This window comes from Xyrauchen texanus, chromosome 13 (assembly GCF_025860055.1).
Source record: "Xyrauchen texanus isolate HMW12.3.18 chromosome 13, RBS_HiC_50CHRs, whole genome shotgun sequence".
Taxonomy (NCBI): Eukaryota; Metazoa; Chordata; class Actinopteri; order Cypriniformes; family Catostomidae; genus Xyrauchen; species Xyrauchen texanus.
Genome location: NC_068288.1, coordinates 926,152 through 949,380, shown reverse-complemented (window position 1 = coordinate 949,380; position 23,229 = coordinate 926,152). Strand labels below are relative to the sequence as shown.

General features: G+C 41.3%; 1 protein-coding gene across 1 annotated transcript in view; it reads left to right on the top strand.

Moving 5' to 3' along the window:
* Positions 1-6,856: 6,856 nt before the first annotated feature.
* Positions 6,857-23,229, top strand: part of LOC127653642 (importin subunit alpha-1-like) — an 86,998-nt gene continuing 70,625 nt past the window's right edge. The window contains exon 1 of the mRNA XM_052140411.1: positions 6,857-8,761. The gene's annotated coding sequence lies outside the window, so the exon portion shown is untranslated. The remainder of the gene's footprint in view (positions 8,762-23,229) is intronic.

Genomic DNA, 23,229 nt, shown 5'->3' with positions numbered 1-23,229 from the left:
CAAATCAGTAGTGTGACATTAGAGTTCATATAGGCTGCTTGTGCATAGTGTGTGAGCTTGTGTTAATTTGCACGTTGGGCTAAAGCTAATCACATGTGAAGATGCAAACGAGTCAATGAAAAGTGACAATGTTGTGTGTAAGTGTCAAGATATTGAGTTAATACGTTGTTTGAAGTGTATACATGATATTTGTTGATGAAAGTGTTTGAATGGAAGATTAATTACTGTTCTGCCTTGTGTTTTTGCAAGGCTGTTTTTTTTTTTGTTGTATGTGTGTTTCTTCCGAGAAATTGTGATCAACATCCTGGATACGTGCAACGCATATGAGCGTATGTAAAAGGCGAGCCACCCACGGAGACCATTTGATTGAACGTTGATCTTGAACTCATCGAAACTGGTATGAGAAACCTTTTCGTTTTCGGACAAATTGGACCGAGACTTTGTTTTTGCATATTTTTCCTCGAGCTTTGAACGGAGAGACATCGATTCTGAACTGAACGATTCTAAAGAGTCAAAAACTCTTTTTATCCGAGTCATTTGAATCTGAACTGACACTAACTGAATCAATTCAGTGGATTTTGAACATTTGATTCATTTGGCTGAAAAGACTGTTACATTTTAAATTGAAAGAGTGATTTGAGTTATTAAGTTGCAATATGTTGTTTTGAGAACATTGTTTATTGTTTCTAAAAATGTTATTGGGTCATAACCAAACTGAGTCTGAGTTTTCCAAGTTTCATTTTATTATTTCATTTTCATACAAAGTATATGACAACTGTTGTCAATTGAGTTGATTTGTTTGAGTTGATGAGTCCAACTTCCTGGAATTTCAAAAAGAGATTTGATTGTAAGCATTATCATACATTGTATGTTGTCAAATTACAGTATTGAGATTTACATGCTCCAGACAAATTGCAATTAAGAATTTCTTCAACGAATACAAGATTCCAACCAGTAAAAAAAGCTCTTGGTTTTCACCTACCTGCTGTGTTGTTTCCCTCTCTCCAGTAGCCGCTCCTTATCTTCTGATCAGTTGGCCCATATCGAATTATATTGAACCTTATACAAGTGTGACACACAAGACCTGGCACGTGTGCCTCGTTACATATTCTTGCATACTTTGTGGTTGATATGTGCCCTCGATGCGCACTTTTGCAGAGCCCACACTGATGCAAGCTCTACAGCACACATCTTCTCGACAGTCAAAGCGAGGTTACGTTATTGCCCATCGTGCACAGCAACCCTAAAGGCACGGGGGTGGCGGTGCCACCGGCTTGGGCCCGCCATCGCTGCTTGCAGCTATATTTAGGGCCCAAGCCTTGAAAAGGCAAGGCCCTATTGTTTTCGTTAGGATTATTAGGGCCCAAGCCTTGAAAAGGCAAGGCCCTATTGTTTTCGTTAGGATTATTAGGGCCCAAGCACAAAGTGCGTAGGACCCTATTGTTTTCGTTAGGATTATTATTAGGGCCCAAGCACAAAGTGCGTAGGACCCTATTGTTTTCGTTAGGATTATTATTATTAGGGCCCAAGCACAAAGTGCGTAGGACCCTATTGTTTTCGTTAGGATTATTATTATTATTATTAGGGCCCAAGCCTTGAAAAGGCAAGGCCCTATTGTTTTCGTTAGAATTATTATTAGGGCCCAAGCACAAAGTGCGTAGGACCCTATTGTTTTCGTTAGGATTATTATTAGGGCCCAAGCACAAAGTGCGTAGGACCCTATTGTTTTCAAGTTAGGATTATTATTATTAGGGCCCAAGCACAAAGTCGTAGGACCCTATTGTTTTCAAGTTAGGATTATTATTATTATTATTAGGGCCCAAGCACAAAGTCGTGAGGACCCTATTGTTTTCAGTTAGGATTATTATTAGGGCCCAAGCACAAAGTGCGTAGGACCCTATTGTTTTCAGTTAGGATTATTATTATTATTATTAGGGCCCAAGCACAAAGTGCGTAGGACCCTATTGTTTTCGTTAGGATTATTATTATTATTATTATTATTATTATTATTATTAGGGCCCAAGCACAAAGTGCGTAGGACCCTATTGTTTTCGTTAGGATTATTATTATTATTATTTTTTTTTACGACTATTGGGGCACTTTTGGGGCTCTTAACGTGCTCAAAAACTCTTGAAACTTTGCACACGGGTCAGAACCCGCGGCTGTCAGGGCCGGGCTGAAGCTGGTACCCGGGCGTGGCAGGGGGCTCGACAGCGCCCCTGGAACAGGGTCCGAAAACTTGGTCTATAACTCAAACACGCTTGCATGTAATAATATGAAACTCGATGCACGTATAGATCTCATCGTTTCATATATCCTTCATACTTTTACTTTTTACCCCAGGCCAACAGGAAACCGTCTATTTAGGGTTGTTTGAAAACGCACGCAATGGAATTTGGAATACTCCTCCCAGATAATTCCACCAATCGCCACCAAACTCGGTCAGCATGATGTCAAGACATTGAGCATGAAAAATTGCCGGCAGATTTTTGATATCTCGAACGGTTTGGCCGTGGCGAGGAAACGAAATGATGGCGCGAAAAGAGAAACAGGAAGTGTGTTATAACTTCTACATACATTAATTGATCTCCATGAAACCGCAGCAGCGTGATCGCTGGAAGAAGCCGATCGCATGGATGTGACTATTGTCAGTCAAAGTTATAGCGCCACCAACTGGCAGAAGGAAGTGTGTCACTTTCAAAATGCTTTGAAATCACCCACTTATTTTTACCCGATTTACTTAAAACTTTAGGTGTATAATGTAAACACACGGCAGATGTAGACATGTGAAAGGATTATTGATATCTTCGATACTGTCGCCGCGGCAACGCTTCAAAGTTGAATATTCTTTTTGATGCTTTTGAGACTCTTAGCATACTTGAAATTGCATGAAACTCGACAGACACATCACATTTATTAGCCAGTACACATGTGCAAAGTTTCAGAAACGGGCGTGGTGCAGGGGCTCAGTAGCGCCACCTTTTGACAAAAGTGGGGGGGTTGCTTTACACTTTGACCCACAGTCACAAAACTCAAGATTGTTATTGTTCTCATCGAGCCGGACAACTTTCTAATTTACAGTCATTAGCTCAGACCAACAGAAAGTCAGATATTTTGGTTTGAATGTGGATGTTTTGGAGAATTTTCTCTGCCTCTCTCACTGACCCTTCGTCTCTCTGTGTCTGGGGGGAGGGGGGTGATTTGGCTGTTGAATGAGAATGCTTTTATTTTTGTTTTTCAAGGTTTTGGGGCCCTTAACGTGCTCGAAAACTCTTGAAACTTTGCACACGGGTCGGAACCCGCGGCCATCAGGGCCGGGCCGAAGATGGTACCCGGGCGTGGCAGGGGGCTCGACAGCGCCCCTGGAATGGGATTCGAACACTTGTCCATATATCAAACATGCTTGCATGTAATGATATGAAACTCGGTACACTTGTAGATCTCGTCGGGCCGAACAACTTTCGTGCTCTAAGTTTTACGCCAGCCCAACAGGAAGTCGTCTATTATGGGTTGTTTGGAAACACGTGCTCTGGAAATATATATTTTCCTCCTAGAGAATGAATCCAATCGCCACCAAACTCGGTCGGCATGAAGTCAAGACATTGAGGATGCTACATTCCGGACGGATTTTTGATATCTCGAACGGTTTGGCCGTGGCGAGGAAATTGATTTAGGACTAAAAATGGACACATAAAGTGTGTTATAACTTAGTTAGTTCTATCTACAGTTACAAAACTCGGCGTGTATATTGTTCTCGTCAAGCCGAACAACTTTCTAATTTACAGTCATTAGCTCCGACCAACAGAAAGTCAGATATTGTGGTTTGAATGTGGATTTCTTAAAATTTTTCTCTTTCTGAGTGACCCCTCCTCCTCCCTTTCTGTGTTTTTTTCTCTCAGTGTCTCTCTGTCTGACAGACAGAATGGGCCTGCCAAATTTTTTTTGTGTGTGTGTGTGTGTGTGAGGAGGGGGGTTCTCTGTTGGGTTTAGATTTTAAATTCTGGGACTTTTGGGGCTCTTAACATGCTCGAAAACTCTTGAAACTTTGCACACAGGTCAGAACCCGCGGCCATCAGGGCCGGGCTGAATCTGGTACCCGGGCGTGGCAGGGGGCTCGACAGCGACACCTGGAATGGGATTCAAACACTTGTCCATATATCAAACATGCTTGCATGTAATAATATGAAACTTCGGAACACTTCTAGATCTCGTCGGGCCGAACAACTTTCTAATTTACAGTCATTAGCTCAGACCAACAGAAAGTCAGATATTTTGGTTTGAATGTGGAACACATTTCAAATTTACTTTGAAGCTCCAAAAGCACATCAAAAGTAACATAAAAGAAGGGAGTGTGTTATAACTTCTGCATACATTAACTGATCTCGATGAAACTTCAGCAGTGTGTTTGTGGGAAGAGGCCGGTCGCATGGATGTGACTACTGTGAGTCAAAGTTATAGCGCCACCAACTGGCAGAAGGAAGTGTGTCACTTTCAAAATGCTTTGAAATCACCCTCTTATGTCTCAAGTGAACAAACAGACCAACAGAAAATCAGATATTTTGGTTTGAATGTGGAACACATTTCAAATTAACTTTGAAGCTCCAAAAGCACATCAAAAGTAACATAAAAGAAGGGAGTGTGTTATAACTTCTGCATACATTAACTGATCTCGATGAAACTTCAGCAGTGTGTTTGCGGGAAGAGGCCGGTCGCATGGATGTGACTACTGTGAGTCAAAGTTATAGCGCCACCAACTGGCAGAAGGGAGTGTGTCACTTTCAAATTGCTTTTAAATCACCCTCTTATGTCTCAAGTGAACAAACAGACCAACAGAAAGTCAGATATTTTGGTTTGAATGTGGAACACATTGCAAATGAACTTTGAAGCTCCAAAAAGCACATAAAGGCAGCATAAAAGCAAGGAAGTGTGTTATAACTTCTGCATACATTAACTGATCTCGATGAAACTTCAGCAGTGTGTCACATGGATATGACTATTGTGAGACAAAGTTATAGCGCCACCAACTGGCAGAAGGGAGTGTGTCACTTTCAAAATGCTTTTAAATCACCCTCTTATGTCTCAAGTGAACAAACAGACCAACAGAAAGTCAGATATTTTGGTTTGAATGTGGAACACATTGCAAATGAACTTTGAAGCTCCAAAAAGCACATAAAGGCAGCATAAAAGCAAGGAAGTGTGTTATAACTTCTGCATACATTAACTGATCTCGATGAAACTTCAGCAGTGTGTCACATGGATATGACTATTGTGAGACAAAGTTATAGCGCCACCAACTGGCAGAAGGGAGTGTGTCACTTTCAAAATGCTTTTAAATCACCCTCTTATGTCTCAAGTGAACAAACAGACCAACAGAAAGTCAGATATTTTGGTTTGAATGTGGAACACATTGCAAATGAACTTTGAAGCTCCAAAAAGCACATAAAGGCAGCATAAAAGCAAGGAAGTGTGTTATAACTTCTGCATACATTAACTGATCTCGATGAAACTTCAGCAGTGCGTAAATTATAATTACATTAATAAACCTGAACAGACACCTCCGGATAAATACTGGCCTTCTGGATTAACACGTTTAAGTGCTGCAAAAGATATTGACCTATGACATCAAAAATTATTCTACATTTGAATTACCTCATAGATGTGACTATTGTGGTTCACGGTCCTAGGCACTGTCCCTGTCTCAAATGGCACACTTCATATGAATTTTCAGTCTTGTGTACTTATTTCGTGTGTCCATTAACTCCATGAGACCGTAGGGTGTCTCATTTTTCATTTTAGGTATCGGAAGGGTGCTCACACATACTTTGTGGTTGATATGTGCCCTCCATGCGAACTTTTGCAGAGCCCACGCTGATGCGAGCTCTACAGCACACGTCTTCTCGACGGTCAAAGCGAGGTTACGTTATTGCCCATCGTGCACAGCGACCCTAAAGGCACGGGGTGGCGGTGCCACCGGCTTGGCCCGCCATCGCTGCTCGCAGCTATATTTATTATTATTTTATTTTTTTTTACGACTTACGGGGCACTTTTGGGGCTCTTAACATGCTCAAAAACTCTTGAAACTTTGCACACGGGTCAGAACCTGCGGTCATTAGGGCCGGCCTGAAGCTGGTACCCGGCGTGGCAGGGGGCTCGACAGCGCCCCTGGAACAGGGTCCGAAAACTTGGTCTATAACTCAAACACGCTTGCATGTAATAATATGAAACTCGGTACACATATAGATCTCATCATTTCATATATCCTTCATACTTTCACTTTTTACCCCAGACCAACAGGAAACCGTCTATTTAGGGTTGTTTGAAAAACGCACGCAATGGAATTTGGAATACTCCTCCCAGAGAACTCCACCAATCGCCACCAAACTCGGTCAGCATGATGTCAAGACATTGACCATGAAAAATTGCCGGCAGATTATTGATATCTCCAACGGTTTGGCCGTGGCAAGGAAACGAAATGATGGCGAGAAACGAGAAACAGTCAGAGTGTTATAACTTCTACATACATTAATTGATCTCGATGAAACTTCAGCGGTGTGTTCGCTGTAAGAGGCCGATCGCATGGATGTGACTATTGTGAGTCAAAGCTATAGCGCCACCAACTGGCAGAAGGAAGTGTGTCACTTTCAAAATGCTTTAAAATCACCCACTTATTGTTACACGATTTACTTCAAACTTGAGGTGTATAATGTAAACACACGGCAGATGTAGACGTGTGAAAGAATTATTGATATCTTAAATACTGCTGTCGCGGCAGCTCTTCAAACTTGAATTTTCTTTTTGATGCCTGGTGCAGGGGCTCAGTAGCGCCACCTTCAGACAAAAGTGGGGTATTGGTTTCATACTTTGACCTACAGTCAGATATTTTGGTTTGAATGTGGAACACATTGCACAAGAACTTTGAAGCTCAAAAAGCACATAAATGAAGCTTAAACAGCAAGGAAGTGTGTTATAACTTCTGCATACATTACTTGATCTCGATGAAACTTAAGCAGTTTCTTCACTTGAAGAGGCCGGTCGCGTGGATGTGACTATTGTGAGTCAAAGTTATAGCGCCACCAACTGGCAGAAGGAAGTGTGTCACTTTCAAAATGCTTTGAATTCACCCCCTTATGTCTCAATTGAACAAACAGTTGATAAAGAAATCGGTATCAATATATTGAATTATGAATTATTTCACTGATCAACTGTGATGTCCGGTTAAGATGAAAATAAACTATTACTCTGTCTAAGCGATTATCTTTCTGAAACACGTCACAAAAACTTACAGAAACGGATAACACAAACATGACGTTGGAAATATACACTTATCAGTATAGTTATATTAAACTTGTCTATTTCAGTTATAAAGCTGTCTCATATGTAATTTCTCCTTTAATTCTATAATATAACCACTAGATGGAGGTCTAAGCACATTTTCTGTATTCTCGTTGTTTTAACGTAAGAAGAACACTTGTACGTGTTGACTGTTGAGAACGGTGTTTGGAGATTTTAAAAGACGCGGACCAGACGGAAAAACAAGACATACTGCATCATTGCGTTCAATATTTTAACGAGGGCCACTCGTACGCTGTACACGGTGTAAGCATCAGCTTGAGGACTCTTCAAAATGTATATAGGTCTCAGTTCTGGATGGAGTTATTTGCAGACCTTAGAGATGCTGGATACTTCAACGGGAGTCGTGAGCGTCATTGCTTTGGTGATACAATAAAAAAATACTCTACAAAAAAAAAAAAAAAAAAAAAAAAAACAGGGTTTCCACGGGGTCTTAAAAAGTCTAAAATTTCAAAATCACAATTTAAGGCCTTAAAAAGTCTTAAATTTGCTGAAGTATTGTGTTCTAGGTCTTAAATAATTTTTAACAGGTCTTAATTTTCCTACGTCCATGTAAATCTCATTTAAATGCTCCCGCAGCGCTTTGGAATGTTTCTTTTTTTTACTTCCGTGGTGTTGTAGTTTCTTATTTCGCTAGTCCAAATATAATTCGCTGTATTATGACTACAAAATAGACCAACATGCAACAGCCAGCTTTGAGCTTTCGTGTTATTGGCGCGAGTCTCTCGGATACAACAGAAAGACGTTAAACGGATTTTATTCAGCTATGAGGAAGTGCAAGTTTAGCGATACTTGGCTTGAAAAATCTGAATTTCGTGCTTGGTTAAACCCAGTTGCAAATAACGCATTTGAAGCCTACTGCTTATGCAAGAAAGCTATTAAATTGGGAATGTTGGGTGTACGGGCGCTGGAGTCTCATTCAAAAAGTGAAAAATATCTAACTGCTGTCAAGGGTCTCCAGCAAACTACAGCCATCCAGCCATTACGCGCTTTGGAATAGCGGATGATGACTAATTTCCAAAATCACGGGACCGTTCGTGCTGATGTTCGACGAAAGTCTTCATCGCACCACCAAAATGAAACAGCTGGACCTGCACGTACGTTTTTCGTCTGCTGCGAATGGGTCGAGACTGCAATAAATAAAAATAAAAAGGAATAGGCTACAATGAATGATCTATGGCAGGGCTAGTATAATGGTGGCCCCCAGATCATCTTTATCTGACCCTCCAACAGTTTTTTTTATTTTTAAAAACCCTCACAATCTGATATCAAAGTGCCCTCTCAGCAAAGGTTTAGTGCGTTCATAGGCAACCGCATTCATCGGTGAGTTTAACAACGCTCATTGTGGCGTACAACACCATTCATCGGTGAGTTTAACAACGCTCAACTGCAGGTAAAGCAGCACTCAGAGGTGAGTTCAACCAAAACAACGCTAAACTGCATGTGGCTAATGTTTACACTCAGGGTACATTACGGCATGTTTTCCATAACGTTACGACGTTCTCAATATAATTCATAATCACACGTTTATAATGAACAACGCGTTATGGTTATTGTGTTATTAAAAACTGTGTACGCAGGTGTTACAGTTAACATGGTAACACTAAGTTACACCTGGTTTACTTGTATGTTACTGATTAAGAAGTAATGTAAAAAAAACAGTTATAACTGCATGAAGATGAATGGTAACACAATACTGGCAAAATACTGTTTACATCTTGCAAATGCATATGATTCAAGACTACAATTCCCCCAGAACGGAGGGAGGGGCGGGGTGACCAAACCTCATTATCATTTAAAGTCATATGCACTGAAACGGCGTGCTGAAAACGGAGCTGTTTTTGAGCAGTTAAAATTTGTGTTTTCTTAAAACACTAATGAGAATTTTTAATAAAAGTATATTACAAAGTTTTCATTTAGACCCTAAAGATTCATATTAACTTGTACAAAAATGGCATTATATGACCCCTTTAAGGTTACAAATACACACACACACACACACTCCATCATTGCAATCTTGACATTGCAGCCTGTTCATTATAGCCGCAATAAAATATAATAATAAAATAGTAAACCTACCATATAAAAATTACTCTGTTTAAATAGTCAGTAGTACAATTCGTATCATTCACAGTAAGCACCGCTCCACTGTGATGTTTCCAAGCATATTTTTGCGCATGCAAAGAGGATGATTTTCTACGTCGGTATTGGAGCGTGAGTAAAGTACAAAGCCTATAATAACTGGCAGAAGGCAGTAAGAGAAACAGGAAGTCTGTTATAACTTCTGCATACATTAATTGATCTCGACGAAACTTCAGCAGTGTGTTCGCTGTAAGAGGCCGATCGCATGGATGTTGCTATTGTGAGTCAGTTATAGCGCCACCAACTGGCAGAAGGAAGTGTGTCACTTTCAAAATGCTTTTAAATCACCCCCTTATGTCTCAAGTGAACAAACAGACCAACAGAAAGTCAGATATTTTGGTTTGAATGTGGATTTCTTGGAATTTGCACACATCTTCTCGACGGTCGAAGCGAGCTTACGTTATTGCCCGTCGTGCGCGGCGACCCTAAAGGCCCAGGGGTGGCGGTGCCACCGGCTTGGGCCCGTCATCGCTGCTCGCAGCTTTAATTATTATTATTATTATTATTACTATTATTATTATTTTTACGACTTACGGGGCACTTTTGGGGCTCTTAACATGCTCAAAAACTCTTGAAACTTTGCACACGGGTCAGAACCTGCGGTCATTAGGGCCGGGCTGAAGCTGGTACCCGGGCGTGGCAGGGGGGCTCGACAGCGCCCCCTGGAACAGGGTCCGAAAACTTGGTCTATAACTCAAACACGCTTGCATGTAATAATATGAAACTGGGTACACATATAGATCTCATCGTTTCATATATCCTTCATACTTTTACTTTTTACCCCAGACCAACAGGAAACCGTCTATTTAGGGTTGTTTGAAAAACGCACGCAATGGAATTTGGAATACTCCTCCCAGAGAATTCCACCAATCGCCACCAAACTCGGTCAGCATGATGTCAAGACATTGAGCATGAAAAATTGCTGGCAGATTTTTGATATCTCTAACGGTTTGGCCGTGGCGATGAAACGAAATGATGGCGAGAAACGAGAAACAGTCAGAGTGTTATAACTTCTGCATACATTAATTGATCTCGATGAAACTTCAGCGGTGTGTTCGCTGTAAGAGGCCGATCGCATGGATGTGACTATTGTGAGTCAAAGTTATAGCGCCACCAACTGGCAGAAGGAAGTGTGTCACTTTCAAAATGCTTTAAAATCACCCACTTATTGTTACACGATTTACTTCAAACTTTATGTGTATAATGTAAACACCGGCAGATGTAGACGTGTGAAAGGATTATTGATATCTTAAATACTGTTGTTGTGGCAGCTCTTCAAACTTGAATTTTCTTTTTTGATGCCTGGTGCAGGGGCTCAGTAGCGCCACCTTCAGACAAAAGTGGGGTATTGGTTTCATACTTTGACCTAGAGTCAGATATTTTGGTTTGAATGTGGAACACATTGCAAATGAACTTTGAAGCTCCAAAAAGCACACAAAGGAAGCATAAAAGCAAGGAAGTGTGTTATAACTTTTGCATATATTAACTGATCTCGATGAAACTTCAGCAGTGTGTCACATGGATGTGACTACTGTGAGTCAAAGTTATAGCGCCACCAACTGGCAGAAGGAAGTGTGTCACTTTCAAAATGCTTTGAAATCACCCCCTTATGTCTCAATTGAACAAACAGTTGATAAAGAAATCGGGTATCAATATATTGAATTATGAATTATTGCAGTGATCAACTTTAATGTCCGGTTAAGATGAAAATAAACTATTGCTCTGTCTAAGCCATTATCTTTCTGAAACACGTCACAAAAACTTACAGAAACTGATAACACAAACATGATGTTGGAAATATACACTTATCAGAATAGTTATATTAAACTTTAGTCTATTTCAGTTAAAGCCATTTCAGTTATAAAGCTGTCTCATGTAATTTCTCCTTTAATTCTATAATATAACCACTAGGTGGAGTTCTAAGCCTATTTTCTGTATTCTCGTTGTTTTAACGTATGAAGAAGACTTGTACATGTTGTTGAGAACGCAGTAAAGTGTGACGCATATTTCGTTCTGTGAGTTTTATGAGTACTCCGAGTCTTTATTAAAACCAACACATGAAACATATGTCTAAAGAAAGTAGGGATGGGCTGATCGATCCGAACGTATCAAAACGTCCGAGAATGATGATCAAATTTCAAAATGCTTTGAAATCACACTCTTATTTTTATTGTAAACCTGTGATAAAACATATATGCTTGTGTTTTACATTTTTAAGAAAACAAAAAAAATGGCAGCAAACAACCACTTTTATAATTATTGTTTTGCGATCTTTGCGATTGATTTTCTTTCTGATTAATTTTCTGATAAATCTACCATTTGTTGTTGAAATGACGTAGTTCCAACGGGAGTGCGAAGTGGAGGGCGGGTCCACCTTCTTCATGTAGCCAATCAGATGAGCTAATCGCTAACTCTCGATTTACTCTTATCTGATTGGTTTAAAAACACGCCAGTCACCAGAACACATCTTTAACATAATTTGGCTCAGACCCGTTCTCGTTGCTGCAATGGTACTTTTAATAATGCACAAATGCATGTTAAATAATAAATAAATAAAAGAACAAATGAATAAATAAATGAATAAATAAACCATGATTACTTAAGGTTACAAATACACACACACACACTCCATCATTGCAATCTTGACATCGCAGCCTGTTCATTATATCCGCAATAAAATATAATAATAAAATAGCAAACCTAACATATAAAAATTACTATAAAACGATCTCGATATGGCATCGCGATAATATTTATTTAGACTACGATGATAAACTTTTGACATGTTTACTCGATATGGATAGACCTAACAGCCTATTACAAAGCAGAAATAAACGGACAGCAGCCAGTCAGAACGCAGATTTTGGCTTGTGCGTCTAAGTACACGCCCATTTGCTAGCAGAGCACTGTTTGAGCTACTGGCAGTGAAGAAAGTGAGTGTAAAGAAAAAATGAGTGGAAACGACGAACTCGAACTATCTTCCAAAGCTGAGGAAATTGTTGACAAAAAAGGTAACAAGACGTCAATTATATGGAAGTGGTTTGGATATCTGAAAAGCGACGACGCGCAAATAAAGACGGTCTGCGAAATATGCCGTCGGTCGGTGATAACCAAGACGGGAAACACAAATAAAACCTTTTCGGTCACCTGAAAAGGTACCATCCCAGCGACCACACCGAGAGTATGAAAATGCGGGCCCATGTTAATGTTACTCCGTCCAAAAGTTTTGCAGACTAGTCTTTCTGGCAAAAAACCTATAATAGGGTAATTAGGGTTACATGAGCACTACCTAAAAGGTGACTGGTTTACAATGTTTACATTTTGCACTTTTTACTCAGATTGCTACCTCTAAAACATTTGAGATATTTAAAACCAGTACACAATTAATATTTTATTTATCTGACAGTTAAGTACTTAAATCTGCCAGGGACTTTGTGGTTCACTTGTTTACATTTGTTGTCTTGGTTGTACCTCTGCAAACATTTTGAAATGTTTGCTGCCCAGCCAAAGAAATTTGATGTGATAGTACTGTAGTCACAGCTTTTAGTTTGATATTTTAGAATCAGTTACAAGGCAAGCTAACTTGCATTGTTTTGTCAAGGCAGATAAAGCATGTTTGCTAAAAGTAAAATGTTAACATTTAGATTTAAAGTTTATCAATATTCTTTTATAACAAAATATATTCTCAACCAATCCATGTTTGCACAGTTAAATGTTTGCATTGTTATTTATTTATGTTAACAAACTATATAGTTCAACTATTGAACCTTCTGGTTTCTTCAGGCATCATTATCAGTATACTTTTCAAACGGGCAGCATTATTAAATTATATATCGTAACAAATATCGATATCGATCAATATGGAAAAAAATATCGTGATAATATATTTTGCCATATCGCCCAGCCCTAGTTTAAATAATCAGTGGTACAATTCGTATCATTCACAGTAAGCACCGCTCCACTGTGATGTTTCCAAGCATATTTTTAGCATGTAAAGCGGATGATTTTCTACGTCGGTATTGGAGCGTGAGTAAAGTACAAAGCCTATAATAAAGAATAGTTTAGCATCCAAATACATCGCAAATGTAAAAACATTTTGATTGTAAAGAGAGCGTTTTTTTTATTCGTGTTCTGTTCTGAATATCATTCAATTTCAAGGATTTGTTGTGGAATGTTTTGAGAGTATAATCAAATAAGAATAATTCTCTCGTTTTAGTGATTCCCTAGTTATTTTTTTTATAATTCTAATCAGGTAAGGCAAGTAATATTCTCTGTGTCTTTATATAAATAAACCAAAACAAAAAGTTTGAGAACCGCTGCTTTATGGCACGTTTTGGATTGTGGTCAGCACAGAAAACAGCGCACGATTCTTAAATGGTTTGAAAGTTATATTGAAATGCTTACAAAGGAATGGATAAGAGGAATCGACATTTTTATTTAAAAACAAGTCATCTGAAACCTGACATCAAGTAAGGTGAGGAACAACGAATTTCACACACTTGGAAAATGCTTTTTATTTGAATGAGTGAATGTGGCTCTTAAAAGAGCCATTGTTGCTGCCCTTAAAAGGACATTTGTTGCTTCATCTTCTGAGTTCCACCTGCAGAGCTTCTCGGAGGTTGCTCGGCAGAAGCTGGTTTCCCTCTGGTCTCAGGTGGACTCCGTCTCTGCACAGATGGAACAAGCCGATGTTTCTGTGGTGAATGCAGCGCATCTGCTTCTCTGCCAAGAAGCCAGACATGGCGCCGTTGATCCACCGCCGGCTTCGTTCAATGCCATAGCCAGTCCTGCCAGTCTGTCCTCTCCAATTTAGACGGGGTAAAATGCCAGAAAACACCAGCCTGTTCTGGGAAACATTTGTAAGAATTCGGTCAGGTCACTCTTTATTTCCCGAAGAAAATCGAGGCGGTTGCGGCCCACCCGACACAAACTGTTCCCTCCCAGGTGAATAATGAGAATATCTGGAGCTGTAGCTTTGGCCCTGAGAGAGCGCAGAGCTGGAAACAGCTGCTCCCAGAGTCTGCCTCCTCTGCCGTCCCAGGTGATCTCACACTGAAGACCGAGGTTTCCGTCCAGGCGCTGCTCACAGAAGCGAGTATGCAGTGTGCGGATGATGGAACTGCCGACGATCCAAACACGTGAAGCCATCTCAAAGACGAGTGAGGGAATGTGATTTACAACCGGTATTTATGAGTGTTGCACGTTTGGTTCCTAAAGGTGTTACAGGCCCCACCCATTTCCAGATTCAATAATCGGCTCGTTCTTACATAGTAGAGCACGTTCAGCACATGCGCAGTCTTCAAAAACGGTGCTTTATTTATTTATGTACCGTACAAAAACAGTACATAAATAATATTTGTATGTGTTCTAAACAAAAGACACAGGTTGTACTGAATGTCAGCTTGTTTATTTGGCTCAAGATAAGGATTTATTAAGTCCACATGTCATGCAAACAAGAAATGCTTCTAACTAGGTCGAGAGCTGTCGTTGCGAATGTTCGTTGGAGCTCTACAGCACACATCTTCTTCTCGACAGTCAAAGCGAGGTTACGTTATTGCCCATCGTGCACAACCCTAAAGGCACGGGGGTGGCGGTGCCACCGGCTTGGGCCCGTCATCGCTGCTCGCAGCTTTAATTATTATTATTATAAGGGCCCAAGCCTTGAAAAGGCAAGGCCCTATTGTTTTCGTTAGGATTATTATTATTATTATTATTTTTTTTACGACTACTGGGGCACTTTTGGGGCTCTTAACGTGCTCAAAAACTCTTGAAACTTTGCACACGGGTCAGAACCCGCGGCCATTAGGGCCGGGCTGAAGCTGGTACCCGGGTGTGGCAGGGGGGCTCGACAGCGCCCCCTGGAACAGGGTCCGAAAACTTGGTCCATAAATCAAACACGCTTGCATGTAATAATATGAAACTTGGTACACATATAGATCTCATCATTTCATATATCCTTCATACTTTTACTTTTTACCTCAGGCCAACTGGAAATCGTCTATTTAGGGTTTTTTGGAAAACGCATACAATGGAATGTGAAATACTCCTGCTAGAGAATTCCACCAATCGCCACGAAACTCGGTCAGCATGAAGTCAAGACATTGAGGATGAAAAATTGGTCAGCGGATTTTTGATATCTCGAACGGTTTGGCCATGGCGAGGAAACGAAATGATGGCACGAAAAGAGAAACAGGAAGTGTGTTATAACTTCTGCGTACATTAATTGATCTCGATGAAACTTCAGCAGTGTGTTTGCTGTAAGAGGCCGATCGCATGGATGTGACTATTGTGAGTCAAAGTTGTAGCGCCACCAACTGGCAGAAGGAAGTGTGTCACTTTCAAAATGCTTTGAAATCACCCTCTTATTTTTACCCGATTTACTTAAAACTTTATGTGTATAATGTAAACACACGGCAGATGTAGACGTGTGAAAGGATTATTGATATCTTAAAAACTGTTGTCGTGGCAACGCTTCAAACTTGAACATTCTTTTTTGATGCTTTTGAGACTCTTAGCATACTTGAAATTGCATGAAACTGAACAGACACATCACATTTATTAGCCAGTAGACATGTGCAAAGTTTCAGAAACGGGCGTGGTGCAGGGGCTCAGTAGTGCCACCTTTTGACAAAAGTGGGGGGGTTGCTTTACACTTTGACCCACAGTCACAAAACTCAGTAATTATATTGTTCTCATCGAGCCGGACAACTTTCTAATTTACAGTCATTAGCTCAGACCAACAGAAAGTCAGCTATTTTGGTTTGAATGTGGATGTTTTGGAGAATTTTCTCTCCCTCTCTCACTGACCCTACGTCTCTCTGTGTCTGTGGGGAGGGTGCTGATTTTGCTGAAGAGTGAAAATGCTTTTATTTTTGTTTTTCAAGGTTTTGGGGCCCTTAACGTGCTCGAACACTCTTGAAACTTTGCACACGGGTCGGAACCCGCGGCCATCAGGGTCGGACCAAAGATGGTACCCGGGCGTGGCAGGGGGGCTCGGCAGCGACACCTGGAATGGGATTCGAACACTTGTCCATATATCAAACATGCTTGCATGTAATAATATGAAACTCGGTACACTTCTAGATCTCATCGGGCCGAACAACTTTCGTGCTCTAAGTTTTACGCCAGCCCAACAGGAAGTCGGCTATTATGGGTTGTTTGGAAACACATGCTCTGGATTTATATATATTCCTCATAGAGAATTAATCCAATCGCCACCAAACTCGGTCAGCATGAAGTCAAGACATTGAGGATGCTACATTGCGGACGGATGTTTGATATCTCGAACGTTTTGGCCGTGGCGAGGAAAAGAATTTATGACTAAAAAAGGACACAAAGTGTGTTATAACTTAGTTAGTTCTATCTATAGTTACAAAACTCGGCGTGTATATTGTTATCGTCAAGCCGAACAACTTTCTAATTTACAGTCATTAGCTCCGACCAACAGACAGTCAGATATTTTGGTTTGAATGTGGAACACATAGCAAATGAACTTTGAAGCTCCAAAAAGCACATAAAGGTAGCATTAAAGCAAGGAAGTGTGTTATAACTTCTGCATACATTAACTGATCTCGATGAAACTTCAGCAGTGTGTCACATGGATGTGACTATTGTGAGTCAAAGTTATAGCGCCACCAACTGGCAGAAGGAAGTGTGTCACTTTCAAAAAGCTTTGAAATCACCTTCTTATGTCTCAAGTGAACAAACAGACCAACAGAAAGTCAGATATTTTGGTTTGAATGTGGAACACATTGCAAATGAACTTTGAAGCTCCAAAAAGCACATAAAGGCAGCATAAAAGCAAGGAAGTGTGTTATAACTTCTGCATACATTAACTGATCTCGATGAAACTTCAGCAGTGCGTAAATTATAATTACATTAATAAACCTGTTCAGAGACCTCCGGATAAATACTGGCCTTCTGGATTAACACGCTTAAGTGCTGCAAAAGATATTGACCTATGACATCAAAAATTATTCTACATTTGAATTACCTCATAGATGTGACTATTGTGGTTCATGGTCATAGGCCCTGTCCCAAATGGCACACTTCATATGAATTTTCAGTCTTGTGTACTTATTTCGTGTGTCCATTAACTCCATGAGACCGGGTGTCTCATTTTTCATTTTAGGTATCGGAAGGGTGCTCACGATACTTTGTGGTTGATATGTGCCCTCCATGTGCACTTTTGCAGAGCCCACGCTGATGCGAGCTCTACAGCACACGTCTTCTCGACGGTCAAAGCGAGGTTACGTTATTGCCCATCGTGCACAGCGACCCTAAAGGCACGGGGGTAGCGGTGCCAGCAGCGACCCTAAAGGCACGGGGGTGGCGGTGCCACCGGCTTGGGCCCGCCATCGCTGCTTGCAGCTATATTTATTATTATTTTTTTTACGACTATTGGGGCACTTTTGGGGCTCTTAACATGCTCAAAAACTCTTGAAACTTTGCACACTGGTCAGAACCCGCGGCCATTAGGGCCGGGCTGAAGCTGGTACCGGGGCGTGGCAGGGGGGCTCGACGGCGCCCCCTGGAACGGGGTCCGAAATCTTGGTCCATAAATCAAACACGCTTGCATGTAATAATATGAAACTTGGTACACATATAGATCTCATCGTTTCATATAGCCTACATACTTTTACTTTTTACCTCAGGCCACCTGGAAATCGTTGGGTGAGATTTGCTTTTTGATTGTTTGATTGTTTTTCAAGGTTTCTGGGACTTTTGGGGCCCTTAACGTGCTCGAAAACTCTTGAAACTTTGCACAAGTGTCAGAACCCGCGGCCATCAGGGCCGGGCTGAAGCTGGTACCCGGGTGTGGCAGGGGGGCTCGACAGCGACACCTGGAATGGGATTCGAACACTTGTCCATATATCAAACATGCTTGCATGTAATAATATGAAACTCGGTACACTTCTAGATCTCATCGGGCCGAACAACTTTCGTGCTCTAAGTTTTACGCCAGCCCAACAGGAAGTCGGCTATTATGGGTTGTTTGGAAACACATGCTCTGGATTTATATATATTCCTCATAGAGAATTAATCCAATCGCCACCAAACTCGGTCAGCATGAAGTCAAGACATTGAGGATGCTACATTGCGGACGGATGTTTGATATCTCGAACGTTTTGGCCGTGGTGAGGAAAAGAATTTATGACTAAAAAAGGACACAAAGTGTGTTATAACTTAGTTAGTTCTATCTATAGTTACAAAACTCGGCGTGTATATTGTTCTCGTCGAGCCGAACAACTTTCTAATTTACAGTCATTAGCTCCGACCAACAGACAGTCAGATATTTTGGTTTGAATGTGGAACACATAGCAAATGAACTTTGAAGCTCCAAAAAGCACATAAAGGTAGCATTAAAGCAAGGAAGTGTGTTATAACTTCTGCATACATTAACTGATCTCGATGAAACTTCAGCAGTGTGTCACATGGATGTGACTATTGTGAGTCAAAGTTATAGCGCCACCAACTGGCAGAAGGAAGTGTGTCACTTTCAAAAAGCTTTGAAATCACCTTCTTATGTCTCAAGTGAACAAACAGACCAACAGAAAGTCAGATATTTTGGTTTGAATGTGGAACACATTGCAAATGAACTTTGAAGCTCCAAAAAGCACATAAAGGCAGCATAAAAGCAAGGAAGTGTGTTATAACTTCTGCATACATTAACTGATCTCGATGAAACTTCAGCAGTGCGTAAATTATAATTACATTAATAAACCTGTTCAGAGACCTCCGGATAAATACTGGCCTTCTGGATTAACACGTTTAAGTGCTGCAAAAGATATTGACCTATGACATCAAAAATTATTCTACATTTGAATTACCTCATAGATGTGACTATTGTGGTTCATGGTCATAGGCCCTGTCCCAAATGGCACACTTCATATGAATTTTCAGTCTTGTGTACTTATTTCGTGTGTCCATTAACTCCATGAGACCGGGTGTCTCATTTTTCATTTTAGGTATCGGAAGGGTGCTCACGCATACTTTGTGGTTGATATGTGCCCTCCATGCGCACTTTTGCAGAGCCCACGCTGATGCGAGCTCTACAGCACACGTCTTCTCGACGGTCAAAGCGAGGTTACGTTATTGCCCATCGTGCACAGCGACCCTAAAGGCACGGGGTAGCGGTGCCAGCAGCGGACCCTAAAGGCACGGGGTGGCGGTGCCACCGGCTTGGGCCCGCCATCGCTGCTTGCAGCTATATTTAGGGCCCAAGCACAAAGTGCGTAGGACCCTATTGTTTTCAGTTAGGATTATTATTATTATTATTATTATTATTTTTTTACGACTATTGGGGCACTTTTGGGGCTCTTAACGTGCTCAAAAACTCTTGAAACTTTGCACACGGGTCAGAACCCGCGGCCATCAGGGCCGGGCTGAAGCTGGTACCGGGCGTGGCAGGGGGCTCGACAGCCCCCTGGAACAGGGTCCGAAAACTTGGTCTATAACTCAAACACGCTTGCATGTAATAATATGAAACTCGGTGCACGTATAGATCTCATCGTTTCATATATCCTTCATACTTTTACTTTTTACCCCAGACCAACAGGAAACCGTCTATTTAGGGTTGTTTGAAAAACGCACGCAATGGAATTTGGAATACTCCTCCCAGAGAATTCCACCAATCGCCACCAAACTCGGTCAGTATGATGTCAAGACATTGAGCATGAAAAATTGCCGGCACATTTTTGATATCTCTAACGGTTTGGCCATGGCGAGGAAACGAAATGATGGCGCGAAAAGAGAAACAGGAAGTGTGTTATAACTTCTGCATACATTAATTGATCTCCATGAAACCGCAGCAGCGTGATCGCTGGAAGAAGCCGATCGCATGGATGTGACTATTGTCAGTCAAAGTTATAGCGCCACCAACTGGCAGAAGGAAGTGTGTCACTTTCAAAATGCTTTGAAATCACCCACTTATTTTTACCCGATTTACTTAAAACTTTAGGTGTATAATGTAAACACACGGCAGATGTAGACATGTGAAAGGATTATTGATATCTTCGATACTGTCGCCGCGGCAACGCTTCAAACTCGAATATTCTTTTTTGATGCTTTTGAGACTCTTAGCATACTTGAAATTGCATGAAACTCGACAGACACATCACATTTATTAGCCAGTACACATGTGCAAAGTTTCAGAAACGGGCGTGGTGCAGGGGCTCAGTAGTGCCACCTTTTGACAAAAGTGGGGGGGTTGCTTTACACTTTGACCCACAGTCACAAAACTCAGGAATTATATTGTTCTCATCGAGCCGGAAAACTTTCTAATTTACAGTCATTAGCTCAGACCAACAGAAAGTCAGATATTGTGGTTTGAATGTGGATGTTTTGGAGAATTTTCTCTCCTCTCTCACTGACCCTACGTCTCTCTGTGTCTGGGGGGAGGGTGCTGATTTTGCTGAGGAGTGAAAATGCTTTTATTTTTGTTTTTCAAGGTTTTGGGGCCCTTAACGTGCTCGAAAACTCTTGAAACTTTGCACACGGGTCGGAACCCGCGGCCATCAGGGTCGGACCGAAGATGGTACCCGGGCCTGGCAGGGGGGCTCGACAGCGCCCCCTGGAATGGGATTCAAACACTTGTCCATATATCAAACATGCTTGCATGTAATGATATGAAACTCGGTACACTTGTAGGTCTCGTCGGGCCGAACAACTTTCGTGCTCTAAGTTTTACGCCAGCCCAACAGGAAGTCGGCTATTATGGGTTGTTTGGAAACACGTGCTCTGGAATTATATATATTCCGCCTAGAGAATGAATCCAATCGCCACCAAACTCGGTCGGCATGAAGTCAAGACATTGAGGATGCTACATTCCGGACGGATTTTTGATATCTCGAACGGTTTGGCCGTGGCGAGGAAATTGATTTATGACTAAAAATGGACACATGAAGTGTGTTATAACTTAGTTAGTTCTATCTACAGTTACAAAACTCGGCGTGTATATTGTTCTCGTCGAGCCGAACAACTTTCTAATTTACAGTCATTAGCTCCGACCAACAGAAAGTCAGATATTGTGGTTTGAATGTGGATTTCTTAAAATTTTTCTCTTTCTGAGTGACCCCTCCTCCTCCCTTTCTGTGTTTTTTCTCTCAGTGTCTCTCTGTCTGACAGACAGAATGGGTCTGCCAAATTTTTTTTGTGTGTGTGTGTGTGTGTGTGTGGGGAGGGAGGGGGGGTTCTCTGTTGGGTTTAGATTTGCTTTTTGATTGTTTGATTGTTTTTCAAGGTTTCTGGGACTTTTGGGGCCCTTAACATGCTCGAAAACTCTTGAAACTTTGCACACAGGTCAGAACCCACGGCCATCAGGGCCGGGCTGAATCTGGTACCCGGGCGTGGCAGGGGGCTCGACAGCGACACCTGGAATGGGATTCAAACACTTGTCCATATATCAAACATGCTTGCATCTAATAATATGAAACTCGGAACACTTCTAGATCTCGTCGGGCCGAACAACTTTCTAATTTACAGTCATTAGCTCAGACCAACAGAAAGTCAGATATTTTGGTTTGAATGTGGAACACATTTCAAATTAACTTTGAAGCGCCAAAAAGCACATCAAAAGTAACATAAAAGAAGGGAGTGTGTTATAACTTCTGCATACATTAACTGATCTCGATGAAACTTCAGCAGTGTGTTTGCGGGAAGAGGCCGGTCGCATGGATGTGACTACTGTGAGTCAAAGTTATAGCGCCACCAACTGGCAGAAGGAAGTGTGTCACTTTCAAAATGCTTTGAAATCACCCTCTTATGTCTCAAGTGAACAAACAGACCAACAGAAAATCAGATATTTTGGTTTGAATGTGGAACACATTGCAAATGAACTTTGAAGCTCCAAAAAGCACATAAAGGCAGCATAAAAGCAAGGAAGTGTGTTATAACTTCTGCATACATTAACTGATCTCGATGAAACTTCAGCAGTGCGTAAATTATAATTACATTAATAAACCTGAACAGAGACCTCCGGATAAATACTGGCCTTCTGGATTAACACGTTTAAGTGCTGCAAAAGATATTGACCTATGACATCAAAAATTATTCTACATTTGAATTACCTCATAGATGTGACTATTGTGGTTCACGGTCCTAGGCACTGTCCCTGTCTCAAATGGCACACTTCATATGAATTTTCAGTCTTGTGTACTTATTTCGTGTGTCCATTAACTCCATGAGACCGTAGGGTGTCTCATTTTTCATTTTAGGTATCAGAAGGGTGCTCACGCATACTTTGTGGTTGATATGTGCCCTCCATGCGCACTTTTGCAGAGCCCACGCTGATGCGAGCTCTACAGCACACGTCTTCTCGACGGTCAAAGTGAGGTTACGTTATTGCCCATTGTGCACAGCGACCCTAAAGCCACGGGGGTGGCGGTGCCACCGGCTTGGGCCCGCCATCGCTGCTTGCAGCTATATTTATTATTATTATTATTATTCCCACGTCAAGGTTTTCGGTAATTTTGGGACCAATAACATGCATGAAAACTCTTAAAAATGTGCACACACATCAGAGTTGCTAGCCATTAGGACGTGGCAGAGTTGGGTGAGGGGGGGTGCAGAAGGGGCTCTTCGGCACCACCTGGAACATGGGCATGTTCGGCAGGCTATCTAGCACATCCCTTTTGATGTACAGTCACCAAACTTTTTACACATATAGATCTCATCTAGCCAGACAACTTTCGCACTGACAGTTATAGGCTCTGCCAAAAAGGAACTTTAGATTGTTTG